At 40.6% G+C, this 19283-nt stretch overlaps 1 long non-coding RNA gene across 1 annotated transcript in view; it reads left to right on the top strand.

The window, feature by feature from the left end:
• Positions 1-3265: 3265 nt before the first annotated feature.
• LOC140731460 (uncharacterized) overlaps positions 3266-19283 on the top strand; it is a 28404-nt gene continuing 12386 nt past the window's right edge. Inside the window, exons 1-3 of the long non-coding RNA XR_012099843.1 lie at positions 3266-3386; positions 15860-16023; positions 17661-17743. This is a non-coding gene — a long non-coding RNA (uncharacterized lncRNA). The remainder of the gene's footprint in view (positions 3387-15859; positions 16024-17660; positions 17744-19283) is intronic.

Genomic DNA, 19283 nt, shown 5'->3' with positions numbered 1-19283 from the left:
CTTTAGAACAGAGGTAAGGGGGAATAGTTTTATCTAGAGAGTAGTGAATCTATGGAATGTTCTGCCACAGACTGGTGGAGGCCGAGTCCGTGGGTATATTTAAAACGGAAGCTGATAATTTCCTGATCGGTCAGGGCATCAAAGGATATGGTGAGAAGGCAGGTGTCTGAGGTTGAGTGGGATCTGGGATCAGCCATGATAGAATGGGAGAGCAGACTCAATGGGTTGAATGGCCTAATTCTGCATTAATGTCTTATGGTCTTCTGGACTTATAGTAATTACACTTACGTGTGCTGATGGAGATCATGGAGAAGATGTTGTTGCCAATCGGAACTGACTGGGGTCTGCAAGTAAGGAAATCGAAGATCCAATTGCACAAGGAGGTATTGAGGCTAAGGTCTTGGAGCTTATTGATTAGTTTTGAGGAGATGATGGTATTGAATGCAGTAGTTGATAAAGAGCATGTGTGTACCTTTACTTTCCATGTGTTCCAGGGCACCAATGAGATGGCATCTCCTGTGGACCTGTTGCTCCGGTAGGCAAATTGGAGCAGATCCAAATCATTTCTCAGGCAAGAATTGATATGTTTCATCACCAACCTCTCAAAACACTTCATCACTGTGGATGTAAGTGCTACTGAACAATAGTCATTATGGGAGTCTTCTTAGGCACTGGTATAATTTAAGCCTGCTTAAAGCAGATGGGTACCTCAGACTGCTGAGGTGAGAGGTTAAATATCTCAGTGAACACTCCATCCCGTTCATTAATACAGCTTTTTAGCACTTGGACAGGTACCACATCTGGGCCGGGTGCTTTTCGTGAGTTCACTCTCCTGAAGACTGCTCACACATCAGCCTCAGATACTGAAATCACAGGATCATTGGGAGCTATGGGAGTTCATTTGAAGTACAATTTGAAGTCCTGTGTGACCTACGTTGCTTGATTTAACTCCATAAGGGGTAATAGTATTCAAACCCTACTACAACCGTCAAGGATCCTTCATTGATTCATTTATTCTGAAATTGGCACTTTGCCTGTGAGATGGACCTCTTGTAACTTTCTTGGTCACTGGACTTGAATGCCTCTGATCTGGCCCTCAGCAGTTAGTGGATCTCACAGGTATTCCAGGGCTTCTGGTTGGAGAAGATTCTGAATGATTTTGTGGGGACACACTCATCTGCAACTGATACATTCATTCATATCCACAGATGAGTCCACTGACTCGAAGCAATCCTGTAGCCATTCCTCTGCCTCTCGTGACCACCTCTTTGTTGTCCTAATCTCTGAAACTTGGTTCTTTAGCCTCTTCCTGTATGCAGGTTGGAGAAGGACAGCCAAGTGATCTGATTCAGTAGAATTTCAGGCATTAAGTTTAGTAGAATCTTAAGCATTAAATGTGATGTAAATTCTAAAATTAATCTTATAACCAAAAGGATCTTTGGCACACTGTACAATGTCTGGTTAATGAGCCTTTGTAAATGACAGTGAATTTCTAGCCATTGATATTCTTTCCAGTAATGAAGTAGTCACTGATCAATTCTTCACAGTTTTATCTTTAATTTCCACAAGCCCCTGCAAATTTCAATTTGCCTCAGGAATGGTAACAGCTTTCTTGATGTGCTACACACACAAAGAGCCAGAGAAACTCAGCAAGTCAGCCAGCATCAACGGAGGAGAATACCCGGTGGATGTTTTGGGCCAAGACCCTCCATCAGGACTGGAAAGGAAGGGGCCGTAAGCAGACAGAGGAGGGGGATGAGCACATGCTGGCAGGTGAAAGGTAAGACCAGGTGAAGTGGAAGGTGGGTGGATAGGGGGAGGGAGGGTGAACAAAGAAGCTGGAAGGCAATAGGTGGAAGAGGTAAAAGGGCTGTTCTGCCTCTCAATTCCTAGCTTCTTACTTTGCCTCCCTTCCCTCACCTATTCCTTTGCCCCACAGCTGGTCTTATCTATCACCCACTAGCTTGTACCCTTCTTCCTCTCCCACCTTCTTATTCTGGCTTTTCTCCCTTCTTTTCCAGTCTTGCTGAAGTGTCTCAGCCCAAAACCTCGACTGTTTATTCACCTCCTTTATACTGCCTGACTTAGTGAGTTCTGCCAGCATTTTGTGTGTGTTGCTTAAGATTTCCAACACCAGCAGAATCTCTTGTATCTTGCTTGATTACTTTTGATATGATCAACCACACCCTAAGTAGCTATCAATTGTGTTCCCATTCAACTATCACATTGTCTATCAATATTTCTTGGAATATTCTATATACCTGATGGTTTAATTAAAACCTCTATCAATAGCATAGTTTTATTTATTAACTTCAGTGTCTTGATTAACTCTGCCTCTTGAATGGCTTCTATCCAATTTCACAGCCTTTTTTGAATTTAACGCATGTATTTTGTTTGATTTTGACCTGCAGCTTGTGTCAGTAATGACTGGATTATCAGAGGTTTCTCGGGTCACTTGGTACGTCTGCTGGTAACTGATGCGCCTGCCACGGGAACCAGCAGTTATCTTGCACTGGTCACCGTCCCACTGGTGTCGACTGGTTGCTGCAGCTGTTGTGTGCTTTCACCGTGCTTGTCCTAAAATGTGAGTGTCAGCAACAAGCCGTAATAACTAATTAGAAAACAATTAGAGCAATGCTTTATAACTGTAGGATGTATATTTTACAAAGCAATGTGCTACTTGGCTATTAAAGCCACATTTATCAATACACTTTAACATCAGAAATTAACACTGATTATGATTAACTATTTTACAGTCCTTATGTATAACATTAGAAATATCAACAGCAGAGCTAAAGGGACACAGGAAAATAAATCTACAGTTGACAAAATTATATCCAGAAAGCCTGTAAAGAAATTGTTTATTAACTGAATACAACATCAAGAAGATTGGACAAGATTTTGTTCATCACTGAGTCAGGACCCTTTCTTCTCATGCACTGCCCTTCATGTTCACTATATACTGTAGCTGCTGGCAAAGGCCATGTCCTCTTGTCAGCCAGGTTGTGTCGCCCGCAGCAGAGTGATTGGCACCAACTGCAGGCCATCCAGTGCAGTGAGAACCTTGTTTGACTATGCCATTGATCTGCTTTTTATTGTTCATGAGGCTGAATAGTTCTGATGTACACATGGTAACCACATCAGGATGTGTGGTCAGAGATTTGTCAAACATTTGCTGTAAAGGTCACTGAAAATGAGCTCCCAGTAAAAAGAGGGCAATGCAGTAACTGGCAGGATGCAGAGCATTGACCTGCCTAACATTCTAGCAGTCGGTGAACACCACTGAACTGGTCAGCTCCAGTATATCTCAGAGCTGACAAGTGGTGCTGCCGAACAAGATATCTGCACTGCTGCTGATATCTCCATCTCCGGACTGGAAGAAGCTTGTGAGTAAATATTAATTGCCATATTGCGCTTAGAGCACTAGAAATGCATTCCTTGAATTGCTTCCCCACTGAAATTGTGGTTGCAGTTGGTGGCAGATATCAATCAGGATGTGCACAGAAATAGCTCCTTTCTCAGCTAAGGGAAGGGGAAGAGTTTCTGATCTCACTGGGTGGAAATAACCTCTTGCTCTCTCTCAAGCCACTACCCCAGCCCCCACCCCCTCAACCTCCCCTCTGTGTTTGTACCCTGCTTGCCCTCTGCTAATTCTGTCGTCCTCTGAAATATCAGCAGTGAATGGTACTCTGCACTCTGCAGGCAGTATTCAGGAAGCCAATTTCTCTCTCCACTTGATTAGTGACATGTTTTTTTCTAAGATGGATGTTCGTTTATACACTACGGCATGTTGCCTAGGAATGACACCGAAGCTTAAAGCTCAGGATAATGCCCATCATCACCATTCACCAAGGACATTAACAAGTTTACGACGAACGGGAATACCTGAAATACTCATGTTCTATCACAATAAGCAACAACAGAAGTTAGTCTTCACTTGAAATGATGGTCGCTTCAATGAGCGCTGCTGTGGCAGTCCCTTGTCCTGTTAGTGAGCACCTGTTCAGCTGCACAAGGTGAGGACAGCAAGCTCTGAGCTCTGGCGTTGCCATTTTGGCATTAGATTATCTTTCCATGTTGACGTCTGATGGAAGAAAATCTGACGACATAAGCTGTCCAACCTGCATACTTTGGATGCATGTTAGCTGCATCTCTTATCACCCCTCCCCCCCCACTCCCCAATATAGCTTAATACACGACTTGTCCACTAGTGTGTCCTTGCACAACAGAAACCATTGTGGAGCCAGCTTGGCAATCAGCATACCTGAACATCAGAATCAGAATCAGGTTTATTATCACCGGCATGTGATGTGAAATTTGTTAACTTAGCAGCAGCAGTTCAATGCAATACATAATCTAGCAGAGAGAGAAAAAGAAAATAATTAAATAAAACATAACAATAAACAAGTAAATCAATTACATATATTGAATAGATTATTAAAAAATGTGCAAAAACAGAAATACTGTATATTAAAAAGAAGTGAGGTAGTGTCCAAAGCTTCAAAGTTCATTTAGGAATCGGATGGCAGAGGGGAAGCAGCTGTTCCTGAATCGCTGAGTGTGTGCCTTCAGGCTTCTGTACCTCCTACCTGATAGTAACAGTGAGAAAAGAACATGCCCTGGGTGCTGGAGGTCCTTAATAATGGACGCTGCCTTCCTGAGACACTGCTCCCTATAGATTTCCTGGGTACTTTGTAGGCTTGTGCCCAAGATGGAGCTGACTAGATTCACAACCTTCTATAGCTTCTTTCGGTCCTGTGCAGTAGCACCTCCAGACCAGACAGTGATGCAGCCTGTCAGAATGCTCTCCACTGTACAACTATAGAAGATTCTGAGTGTATTTGTTGACATACCAAATCGCTTCAAACTCCTAATAAAGTATAGCCACTGTCTTGCCTTCTTTATGACTACATCAATGTGTTGGGACCAGGTTAGGTCCTCAGAGATCTTGACACCCAGGAACTTGAAACTGCTCACTCTCTCCACTTCTGATCCTTCTATGAGGATTGGTATGTGGTAATCATCTGGAATTGAATTTTCCACCCTGTGTGTCTAGCAAGTTGATGTAAAAACAACAGTTAAGGCTGAGGCAGTTCTGATGAAGGGTCTTTGACATGAAATGTTAACCCTGTTTCTTCATAGATGCTGGATGACAAGTTTGGTGTTTCCAGCATTTTCTGCTTTTGTTTCAGATTTCCAGCATCTGCAATTTTTTTTTAGATTTTCACTGAAGTGCCATTACAGTATTGTATAGTATCACGTCTTCCCTCCCAGCATGCCTTTATCATCCATTACTGTTTCCCTAAACAATGTCTTATTATTGGCTTTCTTTAACTGGTTTCTTATTGATTTCCACATTGCTTTCCATTTATTTCATGCAGAAGTCTTTCTGGATATGACAATAATGGAATTCTTAATATAGAGCCATTCTGCACACCCCATTCAATTTCTTCATTAACTAATGGCTCTGCTTGCCTTGATGCAGATTTATAGAACCACGTGGTGATTAGCTTCCCCCGTTTAGCTGGTGTAGCACATTTCATGCTACAGTCTTTGAAATACCTTCTTTGGATTTCCTTCCCCTTCCTAGTTCCTGCATGTGTTTTAAATATCTTCAAGCTTCTTGCATTGTGTGTCTGTAAGTTCCTTCTGTTTCCACTACCTGTCATATCACTAATTAACTCAGCACTCAAATTCTGTAAAATGCTCCTTACTTCTCTAAATGGGCTGAGATCTCTGGCTTGAAAGCAGCACTTCAAGGAAAACTGTGCTTAACTCTGGCAAAACCAGATCTAACCATAGAAACCAGCCCAAACAATTCAGCCTTGGCCAGCAAACCTCTTCAACAGATTAGTGTAAGATCTTTTGAAGTCTGGAAAAAGGGCACAAAACTGTTGAATGTAAACTTCAGAGAAACATTATTGGTAAAGTAAGAACAAATCTCAAGGCATTTGAGAACTAAGGTACTGATGGGATTCACAACTCAGATGTGCATTGTGTTTGCTACAATCTTCACAAATACTTTAATGTGCACAGAGCTAGCAGCTGCCAGAGGTATGCAGACCAAGATGAATGTCCCCTGCAATGTAGGTTTGATCATAGCACTGACATTTGAAGTTCAATATCTCAATTAGGCCTTGTTTATACAGCTGAGACCCCATCAAATTGCAAGGACACTTCCTCTTCAGTGACCATATCGATGGATTACAGACTACTTACTGATATATTTCTTACGAATATTGCAAGACTCTAATATCTGGTGCTTTCCATAGTTGTTTCCACATGGAAATCTATAGACATTGTTGTACATCTGGATGGGTTGTGATGAAAGGCATAGATAAGACAGAGGCAGGAAACATTGTTGTGATGGATATTGAAGGACGTTTTGCTACGTTTAGGCTGATACACAAACCCATTACCCCAGAAGCATTACAGGGCAACTGCCTTGGAATGGAGCATATTTACAAGGAGCTCTGCCGCAAGAAAGCAGCATCCATTATTCAGAATCCCCACTATCCACGACATGCTCTCCTTTTGCTGCTGCCATCAGGAAGGAGGTACAGGAGCCTTCGATCCCACATCACCAGGTTCAGGAACTCTTCAACCATCAGGCTCCTGAACCAGCATGGATAACTACACTTACCTCAACACTGAACTGATTCCACAACCTATGAAATCACTTTCAAGTACTCTGCAACTCATTTTCTCTCTATTATTTATATACTTATTTATTTTATAATCTGGGGAGTTTATCTTTTTTTTGCACATTAATGGTTTGTCAGCCTTCATTTGTGTGTAGCTTTTCACTGATCCTTTTGTATTTCTCTGTTCTACTGCAAATACTGTGACATTTATGTACTTCGAAAATAAATTTATTTTGAACTTTGAAATTTGAACAAAGTCTGCAAAAGTCCTGACAGAAGCAAGAGATAAAGAAGTATAAGACTTCTCAGCAGAAGGCCAAATGCTTTCCACCTAGGGCAAGGATTGCATTGCCAGTGAAGGAAACCTTGCAAATGGACTTCTATGTATCGGATTCTACCAAGGTTGCTGCTGGAGACAGTTCAGTAGTTCAATAGTTCTATTTAATATCAGAGAATGGATACAATATACAACCTGAAAATCTTACTCTCTGCAGACATCCTCAAAACAGAAGAAACCCTCCAAAGAATGAATCAAGCAGAATCCCACTTTTCCAAAGACTAAGACATTTACTATAGTCCTCAAATGAAACAGTTCAGTGCACGTAATCCTGGCAAACAGTAGCATGATACCTTCATTCTGTGAAAGTGCCCTGTGCCAATCCATACCTTACACCATTCTGAACTAGCCTACATTAATCATTTGGCTTTTTTTATTCATCATGTAATGCACACTGCACAAGATTGCCATCATCAATATTCTATGACATCAATACTCAAATGACCTCCAAGAGGACCACAACCTTTTTGTGGCTTATGTACCTCAATGACCCAGAGAGCTATGTTGGATGGAGTCTAGGCTTTATGCCTTGGTTCATTGTGGGGTCACCCATCCCAAATAGGTCAAAGGGTGGAGGACAGATCAAGAGTGGTCCACCAGTCCCCCAAGTTCGGAGGTTCAGCTCAGGGCTAACAACCCTGAACGGTAAAGCAAAACTGTTACACAAACAGCAATGAAGAATCCTTCTACATCTGAGTTTGACAGTGTTCCAAAGCCTCCACCTGGGACTTGCATGACTGACAATGGTGAAGATCAAGAGGAAGCTACTGACACAATGAAGGAAGCCCTGAGCACTGCCAGAGATTGAGGACCTTCATTGCTACCATAAATGGCAGCAGCATGACAGACAGTAAGTAAGTAATACTCAAATGAGCAGCGGAGGAAAGGAACAGAAGTGCAAGGTTTAGATAGCTACCTGTTGTCCCTATTATTTATATAAAAAAAATCTTTGCCAACGTCTCAGTAACTGTCGTTTTACTGATGTTCAGCAGCTCCTCTCTGCATATATTAGATTGTGCAGGAATACCTCCCATTTAGTTCCTGCAATCTGTAAGAAAGCTGGAAGTGGTTCAGTCAGTGCTGTCATGTGCTTGTGAGATGTGTATGTTCTGATGGAGGGGCTGAGACAAGTGAGTAAAATGCTTGCAGCAGGACTAAATATGTAACACTGCAATGAAATGCAGGAATGTTGCATTTTCCTTTGGAATAATGGAGGCTGATAGAAGGTGAATTAAGCATGGCTGACACTAGTAGAGGAGTTGATAGAATGTGGTTTCTGAACACATATTTCGTGCTCTTAAATGTCATATGAGGTCAATGAACCTTTTCTACTGCATCCAAGTCTATGGAACTAGAATTAGCATTGGCCTGCAAGGTTACCTGTTTCCATTCTGTTCTCATTTGTCTTGAAGGTCTTTCCTGTCTAATGTGTATACAGAAAACCAGTTTTTCCTGCTTCCCTCCACCAAATACTGTAATGTATTCCCTCCACCAAATACTGTAATGTATTCCCTCCACCAAGTACTGTAATGTATTCCCTCCACCAAATACTGTAATGTATTCCCTCCACCAAGTACTGTAATGTATTCCCTCCACCAAATACTGTAATGCCCATCTGAAAACATGGCATTGTGCTTTATTTCATGATGTTTCATTATGCATTGTTTTCAAGGGCCAATATTTTCCCACACCTGCCCAATGACAACACATGGCCTTTTAAGGGGTTCAGGCTAGACTTAATTAAGCAGTGCAGGTGAATTTTTATCTGGTGTCTATGTCATGATGTTGGCCTCTTACTATGGCATGCAGCACTGCAAAGTATGGTTAAGGCTGGCAATGCAAACATGAAGAAGGTGAGCTGCCTGCATTTCAGTCAGTGAGTGTGGACTAATTATGCTTTGTGACTCTCACCGCTTTCCTCAAGTTCTCCAATTCGGCACTTTTAGTGGCTGTAAGTGAAAGGCTTCAGAACACAGGAAAGGATGAAATGTTTATTCCAGTCAGCACCTATTGGGCTTTTCCTAGTTCAGCTGCTTAAGTCAAAACAGGTCACTGTTGCAACTTACATAATTATATAACTGCTGCAGGACTGCTTAAATTAATAAGAACATTCTATACTCAAAGATTTTCCTTGTAGAAATGTTTTTAGGCACCTCCACGACGTTTCAGTCAGATGCATTTTATAAGATACTAATCCCAAAATTACTATAATTGATTAGCCAATGAAGTGTACCCCTTTGGATTGAGAAGACTTCCACATAAAAAAACCAGCAATTGCTTTTGCAACTATATATATTGATTTGCTTTTGAGAGTACCTGTAAACAACTATATAACCATTGTAGAATGAATACACCTTTGGTACAGAGTGGCACAATAGCATAGCGGTTAGCATAACTCTACTGCAGCATCAGAAACCCAGGGTCAATTCCCATTGCCATCTGTAAGGAGTTTGGACATTCTTCCTGTGACCATGTGGGTTTCAAAGTCAAAATAAGCTATTTATTAAAGTACATATATGTCACCATACACAACCCTGAGACTAATTGTCTTGTGGGCGTACGCAATAAGTCCATAATAGAATACTAACCATAATAGAATCAATGAAGTTTGCAACAACTTGGACATCCAACCAATGTGCAAAAGACTTCTCAGTGTGCAACTTCAAAAAGAAAGAAATAATAATAAAAAATAAAAAAGCAACGAACACTAAGAACATGAGATGAAGAGCCTTTGGAAGCAAGTCCAAAAGTTATAGGAATATTGTGATGGGGCAAGTGAAATTATCCCCTTTGGTTCAAAAGCCTGATGGTTGAGGGATCATAAACCTGGTGTTGTGAGTGCTGATGCTCCTGTATCTTCTTCCAGATGGCAGCAGTGAGAAGAGAGCATGGGTGGTGGGATCCCCTGATGATGGATGTTACTTTCTTGTGACAATTCTTCTTGCAGATGTGCACAATGATGGGGAGGGTTTTACTCATGATGGACTTGCCTATATCCATTATGTTTTGTAGGATTTTCCCTTCAAGGGCATTGGTGTTTCCATACCAGGCTGTGATGTAGCCAGTCAAAATACTCTCCACTACACAACTATAGAAGTTTGTCCAAATTTGAGATGTCATGCCGAATCTTCACCAATTCCTAAAGAAGTAGAGGCAATGTCGTGCTGTCTTTATAATTGCCCAGGAGAAGTCCTCCAAAATGTTAACATCGAGAAATTTAAACTTGTTGACCCTCTCCACCTCTGATCCTCTAATGATGCTGGTCCATGGACCTCTGATTTCCTCCTGCTGAAGTCAATAATCAGCTGCTTGGTCTTGGAGACACTGAGAAAGAAATTGTTGCTATGGCACCACTCAGCCAGATTTTCAATCTCCCTCCTTTATGCTGATTCATCACCACCTTTGATTCGACCTATGACAGTGGTGTCATCAGCAAACTTGTATATGGCAATGGAGCTGTGCTTAGCTACACAGTCATAAGTGTAAAGCATGTAGGGCAGGGGCTAAGCACAAGGCCTTGTGGTGTACCTGTCCTGATGGAGATTGTGAAAGAGACATTGTGCCAATCCGAACTGACTGGGGTCTGCAAGGGAGCAAGTCGAGGATCTAGTTGCACAAGAATGTATTGAGGTCAAGTCTTGGAGCTTATCGATTAGTTTTGGTAGGATGATGGTATTGAATGCCGAGCTATAGTTGATAAAGAGCATCCTGATGTTTGCATTTTTGCTGTCCAGATGTTCCAGGGTTGAGTGAAGAGACAATGAGATGGAATCTGCTGTGGACCTTTGCTCCAGTAGGCAAAGTGGAGCTGATCCATATCATTTCTCAAGGAAGAGTTGATATGTTTCATCACTAATTTCTCAAAACATTTCATCTGTGTGGATGTAAGTGCTGCAGTTTCCTTCCACATTCCAGAGACGTACGGCTTTCTAGGTTAATTAGTCACATGGCCTGTTGACCTATTACCATGCTGTATTTCTAATTTTTTTTTAATTTAAAAAAATCTAGAGAGAGAGACAAAATAGGGATCAAATAGATATTAATTAGCACGAGGGAAAATTTCACAACATAAAAACTTAATCATCATTTTTTCATGCCTATTGTGCATAGTCAGTCTACAGTAATGCTTTAATGGAGTACTTATTGAAAATTCTTGTGATTATTACAAAACTAAATGAATTAAAACATAACATTTCAGTAATGTTCATTTTTATTTCAATACCACAGAAGAATTAATCCCAATTGTATTGAACTTTATACGTTATAACTATGGCTATCAGCGAAGCGATTTAGGCAGATGTGCTTGGGGAGCTGGCATTGGTAGAATAGTTATAGTGTCATACAGCAGACTAGCAGGTCCTTTGCTTAATAAGGCCATGCTGATCAATATGTCTATCTAAGCTACCCCATCTCCCAGTGCTTGAACAATATCTGTCTAAACTTTTCCTCCTCATGTATGGGTCCAGGTGCCTATTAAATTTTGTTGATGTGCCTACCTCAACCACTTCCTCTGGAAGCTCATGCCATATATGTGGCAAACAGTATAATGTGCTGGTATAATGTGATGTTATTCTGGAGCACATTCCCTGTACTGGTCAAAATTCTATTGCCCAGATATTTTTAGACATTAGCTTGGGCTTATATTTATTCCTCGTCTTGGATGCTGCCTGACCTGCTGAGTTGCTCCAGCATTTTGTGTGTGTCACTCTGGATTTCTAGCATCTCCCAGAATCTTGTGATTCTGGTCTTATCGTGTTAACTTATTCAGTTCCTTCCAAAACTACTGTTCCAAATTAGCCTCAAGTCAAGTTGAATCAAGTTTATAGACATGTGTACAAGTTCTGTGAAGTACAGATACAGAGAGAAACTTGCCGTAAGTTCACAGATACCGACAACATACACCATATACATTATGCATAAATTATACAAGGCATTGAAAACAGAAAATAAGCGAGTGGAAAACAAAATCTTAATGCCTGAAGCAAAGACACAACAAGAGACAAGTCCATGGTAGTGCAAGAAGTGGTCTATAATATTCCATTGTTGAGGTGGGGTAGGGCTTGCATAGCTTCAGCCAAGAATCTGATAAGTCAAGTCAAATTTATTTATAAAGCACATTTAAAAACAACCCATGTTGACCAGAGGGCTGTACAAACCATGACAGGTAGCTAAAATCACAAACACAAGAAACACAGATATAAACAACGAGGCACTCAGCTTATAGGCACAAAATAAACAGCACATCACCCTAGGCACAAGCCAAGAATCAGCCACATCAGGAAGATTCAAATGCTGGTGAATAAAGGTAAGTTTTGAGCCTGGACTTAAAAGAGTCAATGGAGGGGGCAGATCTGATAGGGAGGGGAATGCTATTCCACAGTCTAGGGGCTGCAACAGCAAAGGTGTGGTCACCCTGAACTTAAATTTAGATCGCGGGACATCCAGGAGCCCCAAGTCAACCGACCTGAGGGACCTGGAAGTAGAATAAGGGGTTAGAAGGTCTGCGATATAGGAGGGGGCAGCCCATTTAGGGCTTTATAAACAAACAGGAGAACCTTAAAATCAATTCTAAACCTTACCGGTAGCCAGTGGAGAGAGACCAGGATAGAAGCAATATGGTCTCTCTTCCGGGCACCTGTCAGGAGCCTGGCTGCAGCGTTCTGGACCAGTTGCAGATGGGATAGAGACGACTGACTAATCCCAATATACAGGGAGTTGGAATAGTCCAAGTGGGAGGATATAAGGGCATGGATAACTTTCTCGAAATCTTTGAAAGAGAGGAATGTCTTGATTTTGGCAATAGTATGAAGCTGGAAAAAACTACTGAGGTGGTGATGTGGGTCTTCAGGCTTCTGTACCTCTGCCCAGTGTGGGGTAGAAGCATTAAAAAACACCAACGTAATAGGAACTGCAATTGGAATTGGTTATATAAATGTACACCTGTAAACCGCAGAATGTTAAGCTAGGCACGGAGAAAATACAAATCCATGATTAACATTTCATCATATGATTGATGTTCAGTGCTACAGTGCACAATGCAGACTCCCAATGCAATAGCACCTCTTTTGAATTTCTGCCACATATACGTCCTCACTCCTAACTCTTGAGGCAGAATGTGATGGAAATGCTCAACAGATCAATTAGCATATACAAGAGAAGATGGCTTCAGTTTTCAGTCAGAATTTTTCTTCAGGTGCATTGATTCTAGATACTGAAATTACTAGTCATTTAGTCACTTTTAAACACCCCAAAGTCTTGGCTAAGCAGCTTCAATTGCAGTCATTCATTTTATTTTAGTGGGCATTCTTGTTTGAATTTCCTAGACCTGAAGGTTTGAAAACATTAATTCTCAGGGCTGCTCCCTCATTAGAGATGAAAATCTTTCCAGTGGGTAGCCCTTTTGACCTTCATCTTCCTGTTTCAGGAACTTGAACATAGAATGTAAAAGAGATTGTTGCATGATTAGAGATCCTGGCTTTTAAACCGGATGAAAGTGCAATGGCTCAATCTGCTCCACATGATTGCAAGATCGCATGTTCTGCTTTGAAAAAAGCAGGGTTCAGTACATAACTCCCAACCAACTACGCAAACTAGTTGGATATCATCCCATTGGCATCAACAGAAGATTGTTGTACATAACTTGTCTCTCATGCATGCTACATTTCAACAATTGCTACATTTCAAAATACTTGGTTGGTAAATTGATTTATTAACATGTTAGTTTATGAAGACCACAAAACCGTAAACATTAGGATCAGATTGAGGCTGTAAGGCCTATTGAGTCTGCTAAGCTATTCCATCATGGCTGATTTATTATCCCTCTCAAGCCCATTCTCCTGCCTTTTCCCCGTAACCTTTCATGTCCTTACTAATCAAGAACCTGTCAATCTCAACTTTAAATATACCCAATGACTTGGCCTCCACAGCTATCTGTAGCAATGAATTCCACAGATTCACCACCTTCTGCCAAAGAAATTCCTTCTCATCTCTGTTCTAAAGGGACACCCTTATATTCTGAGGCTGTGTCCTTCAGTCCTAAGTTCGCCCACTATAGGTAACATCCTCTCCTCATCCACTTTATCTAGGCCTTTCAATATTTGAAAGGTTTCAATATGATCCTCTCTCATTCTTCTAAACTTCAGCAAGTACAGGCCCAGACCCATCAAACACTCCTCAGACATTAACCCTTTATTACTGGGATCATTCCCGTGAACCTCCTCAGGTCTCCTTCCAATCCCAGAATATCCTTTCTTAAATAAGGGGCCCAAAGCTGTTCTCAATACTCCAGTGCAGTCTGACCAATACCTTATGAAGCCCTAGCACTACATCTTTACTTTTATCTTCTAGTCCTATTGAAATAAATGCTATTATTGCTTTTGCCTTTCTTACCACCAAGTCAACCTGCAAGATAACCTTTATGTAATCCTGCACAAGGATGCCCGAGTCCTTTTGCACCTCTGATTTCAGAATTTTCTCCCTGTTTAGAAAATAATCTATACCTTTATTTCTTCTACCAAATTGCATGACCATACACTTCCTTCCACTATATTCCATCTGTCACTTCTTTTCCAATTCTCCTAATCTAAGTCATTCTACAGACTCCCTGCTTCCTCAGCGCTATCTGCCCCTCCATCTATTTTTGTATCATCTGCAAACTTGCCAGAAAGCCATCAATTCTGTCATCCAAATCATTAGCAAATAATGTGAAAAGAAACAGTCCCAACATCAGCCCTTGCTGAACACTTCCAGTCACTAGCAGCAAACCAGAAAGACCCCCTTTATTCCCACTATTTGCCTTCGGCCAGTCAGCCGATGTTCTATCCAAGCTAGTATCTTTCCATGGGTGGTATCTTGCCAAAGGCCTTCTGCAATTCCAAGTACGTAGATAAAATTATTGTTGTCACATGTAGCAGGTATGGTGAAAAACATTGTATGCCATCCATTTAGAGAATTTCATTACCACAATCCATTGAAAACAACACCGGGGAAAACAACAGCAGAATGATTTTGAATTTCCTGCGATCGTGAAAGATGTTTATTTCTTTTTCTCTTTGGGTTGACAAAACTTTAAACAGTCTAGCCAGACGTCTGAGAGACGTAAACGCTATGTGCTGTGTGCAGAGTAGGTATAATCATCCATCCAGTGTCAGGAATAAAGATAAGCAGCTATTCCATGCAGAGAGTGAAGGGGAGCAGCCAACCAGGAAGTTCTCACCCTGTTTTTAATGTGGCAAAGGAAGTTTTTAATTATACAATATTAATTTTTAATTTAGGTCTATAATTTAGCTTTGGGGAGTATTTTATGCAAATTTAATTACACAGATTAATTTTGAATTTAGCAGCGGAGGTCTAGAGAGTGTTTTGTCTGGTAATTGTTTATATATGGCCCCTGGGGGTTTCAGAGCTCAAATGATGTGGTCCATTAAGAACAAATACTAAGTTTTAGCTATTTTCACTAATCTTCCTTCCAGCCAAAATTAGAACAGATGTGTTAAAAATGAAGTCATCTTAAGAGTCATCTGGTAGTTTCATTTATCTTCTACAGCTTTTAAAATTTTATTTTCCTATGCCCTTTATTTGGTGAGCAATTCAAGATAGAATTTGTGTGGTCACATGATAATAATGAAATTTGGATTTGCAACATAAAAAGGGAATGGTTTAAGCTTCAATTGAGGTGAAATACAAATGTCAGTATCTTGGGCTCTGAGGAAAATGCTTTCTTGACAATGAGTAACAATGGTTTTGAACTATTAAGCATCTGGCTGGTTCTAGAATGGGACTGGAGATATTTGCAACAATTGCTGTCTTCTCTTCATGAGGGATGTTACTGTTTCACTGAACTTAAAGAGAGATAACAATTTTCATTCTCCCTTACTAGAGAACTGCAGTTAAAGGAGCATCTAGCTCTATGAGGATTTTAGGCACTCCCAGTGAGAAGGCTACAGACCAGCTTCACTATGTACCAGCAAAAAAAGGGATTCCATCCTTCGGTGACCAACTGCAATGTGACAAAAGGCGGTAAAACCAGTGGCTGGTCTCCAGGTAACAAGCATGATGTTCATAGTCTCTGTCAGTCCATTGTGACAATTTGGTTCAACCAACCACGGCCCACCAAAAGGAGGCCGCTACACACTGATTAGGCTTGTGGCTGTAGGCACAGGGCATGCACCTACAAACAATAAGGTTTCAGGGTGCTGATCATGGATGGTTGAAATGAGTTTTAATGAGAAAGGAATCACTTTTAAAATTGCTTCTATATAGCATTATTAAATTTTCACACACAAGATCATCTCCAGTTGTGAACTCTTCAAGGAATTTGACAACTTAGACCCAATTCCTGTCAAATTCTGAAAAATATCATCTTGTGGGCAACCTCTAGCTAGAAGACCTGTGGACATTTTTTGATGAATTGGAGCTGAAAACTTTAAAATTTTATCTGACATAGCCATAAAATGTCAATCCATTTTATTTTACAGCTCAGCTGCTTGGTAAGTAATGGAAAATGTGCAATGATTCTTCATCATTTTTACACAGGTAGAGTCAATGATATTCAGAAGTCTATAAAACAGAAACAACAAGAGATTAGTTTCAGGCTACCATAAAGCTATTTCCAGCAGATTCAGTGTTCAAATGCTTGTATTTAAAATGTAAGGCTGATAAACATCAAAATGTTGTTTCAATATTTAAACTCTAGAAAGGTTCCACACATTCAGCCCACTATGCCAACAAGAACAAAACCTATTTCAACTAATTTTCTTCCCAGGTGCTTGTCAGTGTCCTTGGCCCTTCCAGCTACCCCATTAGGGACTATGTAATTATGATTCCCAAAACCAGAAATAAAGATATGACTACCTCCCAGCTGAACTACTTCAACTAATGTCCCTGGGCCTTCATCAATATTGTTCTGTAGTTCAACCAATGGAGCCATTCAGTTACCATAGCTCCAGTCCACCCACCAATTCAACTTATTCCTTCCTTCTCCTCTTACTGCTTGGCACCTCATCTCCAGCGTCTGATAATACAAACAAAATGGGAAATTCAGCAGCTTGGAACAGCCCAAGTGTGACTGTCAACCAATGAGTCATGGCACAGTCTAGTGCTATAAAGAATTCTTTTCAAGTAATTTTGCTGTGAACATAATTACTCACGATGGCTTCCAGCAAAAAAGTACTGCTCTAGGGACAGTTTGAAGAATTTATTGTTTATGTTAAATATTCAATCCCAAGAATGATATGGTTCAATGTTTCAAAGTGCATCTTGAGGAGAAATTGCAAGGATGCGATGCACAATAACAAATTATAAAAAGGAGCAGCAAATGAATTGAGAGTAGACATTCGATAAAGAGCACACGACAGCAGAATGTGTTAGTGAGTTAGAGCATGATTTGCCAGGTTTTAAAAAGCAGCACCTTCCAGCCTTCAAGCCTTTGCCACTTGCCTCTGAGAGCAGAAATGCCAATGATTAGGGCCACCGTTTGCGATGTTAACATTGATCTGTTCCTTTGCTCCCTGCAGAGCTCCAAGATTTGTTTTGACTTGAAATGCAATAAACTCATATGCCAATTCAATTGATGTTTTTGCGTGCAGGTTGTTCCAAGGGAAAATGGGCAATATTTTCAATGTCAAAGTCAAGTTTGTTACAGCATTCAGTGACATTGCTGATTCTCCTTACCCTTCTAGGAAAGTAAAAACAGTGACACGCCTTCTTTGTGGTTGCATCGTGACTGATTTTAAAAACTAAATTGCATTGAAGAATCTTAGAGGTGAGTGAAATCAACACAACAAAACTGATTCTACTTTATTAGTTATTGTGAAAAGGTATGTCAGACATTTCCAGGAAGGGAATTGAATTACCATCCTCTAGCTTAATAGAGAAAAAAAACTGTAGATGCTGCACTCCAAAAATAAAAACAAAATATGCTGTTAGATTCTAAAAAGTCAAAAGAAGCATCAGAGGAAAGAGAAAACAATTAATGTATTAGGCCAAGGAAACTTCCTCAGAACTGGGAGAAGAGTGGAAGGGTAACTGTTTTCAAAACAGAGTTGGGGGGAAAAGGGGAGAGTGAAGCATCTGTTAAAACACCTTATGGTAATTTGTCAAGACGGTTAAAGGAGCATGAGCACTGCCTGTTTGGGAGATTTTTTCTAGAAAAGAGGTGAGAAAGCATGGTGACGGAAAACAATGAGAGTGTAGCTTACCTAAAGTATAAAAATTCAATGCTCTTTCCTAAAGATTACTAAGTGCCCAGAATGAAGAGAAGATGTGGTTGTAGTCCACAGTAGGGCATCTGTACCTGATCGTATTGCAGGATTAAATCTTGGGCCTCATGTGCTTGCACTCATGATGGGGAATGTAGCAGGCTGGCAGATGAGAACCTAATTTTGAGGCAGCAGGAGGCATCCAAAGGAGCATTCTGTAGAAGCAGGTGTCTGCAGGGCCTTAAGCATCGTGTGCAATGTCAGAGCGAGTCCTGTCCGTGAAACTGCATGGAAACTTGAACAACTAGCTAAACCACACACGCTGGTTTGGCCTGTTATTAATTCTTTAACAACTAGCTAAACCACACACACTGGTTTGGCCTGTTATTAATTCTTTAACAACTAGCTAAACCACACACGCTGGTTTGGCCTGTTATTAATTCCTTAACAACCAGCTAAACCACTCATGCTGGTTTGGCCTATTATTAATTCCTTAACAACTAGCTAAACCACACTCGCTGGTTTGGCCTGCTATTAATTCCTTAACAACTAGCTAAACCACACTCGCTGGTTTGGCCTGCTATTAATTCCTTCAAGATGCCATGAAAGATTTTAAATATTTCTGACATTCAAAAACAATCAAAGCTATTAAAGCACAAATACTTTAAAATTCAAAGAATTAACAAATATAAAAATATTAACACTTCACTTAAATGCATCTTGGCTGAACCACGTAACATGTTTTCAGTGAAACCATTGTCCTCTAACAGCTCCATAATGAATCCAGCATTGCAAAGAACAGTAAGTTAATTACTGCCACCAACCTTTGGACTTTATGCACAGTTTGGATTCTTTACCCTGCTGATGGAGAAATGTCCATATTCCCCAATAAAATTCAGACTGATGGATTCCCCATTAAAAATACTGCTTAAAATTACAAAATTAAAGCTCAATCACATTGTTTTCCATGAGCCCCAGCACCTCAGAAGAAGACCTTGCCATGAGCTCAGGGGAGAAGAATGAAAAGAGAAGGAGTGGGTGTGGAATAAAATGCATGGTACACACAGAGAATTTTAATAGTCTATTCGCCCGCTTTCTTCCAGA

The sequence above is a fragment of the Hemitrygon akajei genome, chromosome 8 (assembly GCF_048418815.1).
Source record: "Hemitrygon akajei chromosome 8, sHemAka1.3, whole genome shotgun sequence".
Lineage (NCBI taxonomy): Eukaryota > Metazoa > Chordata > Chondrichthyes > Myliobatiformes > Dasyatidae > Hemitrygon > Hemitrygon akajei.
This window is presented reverse-complemented; position numbering and strand designations above follow the sequence as displayed.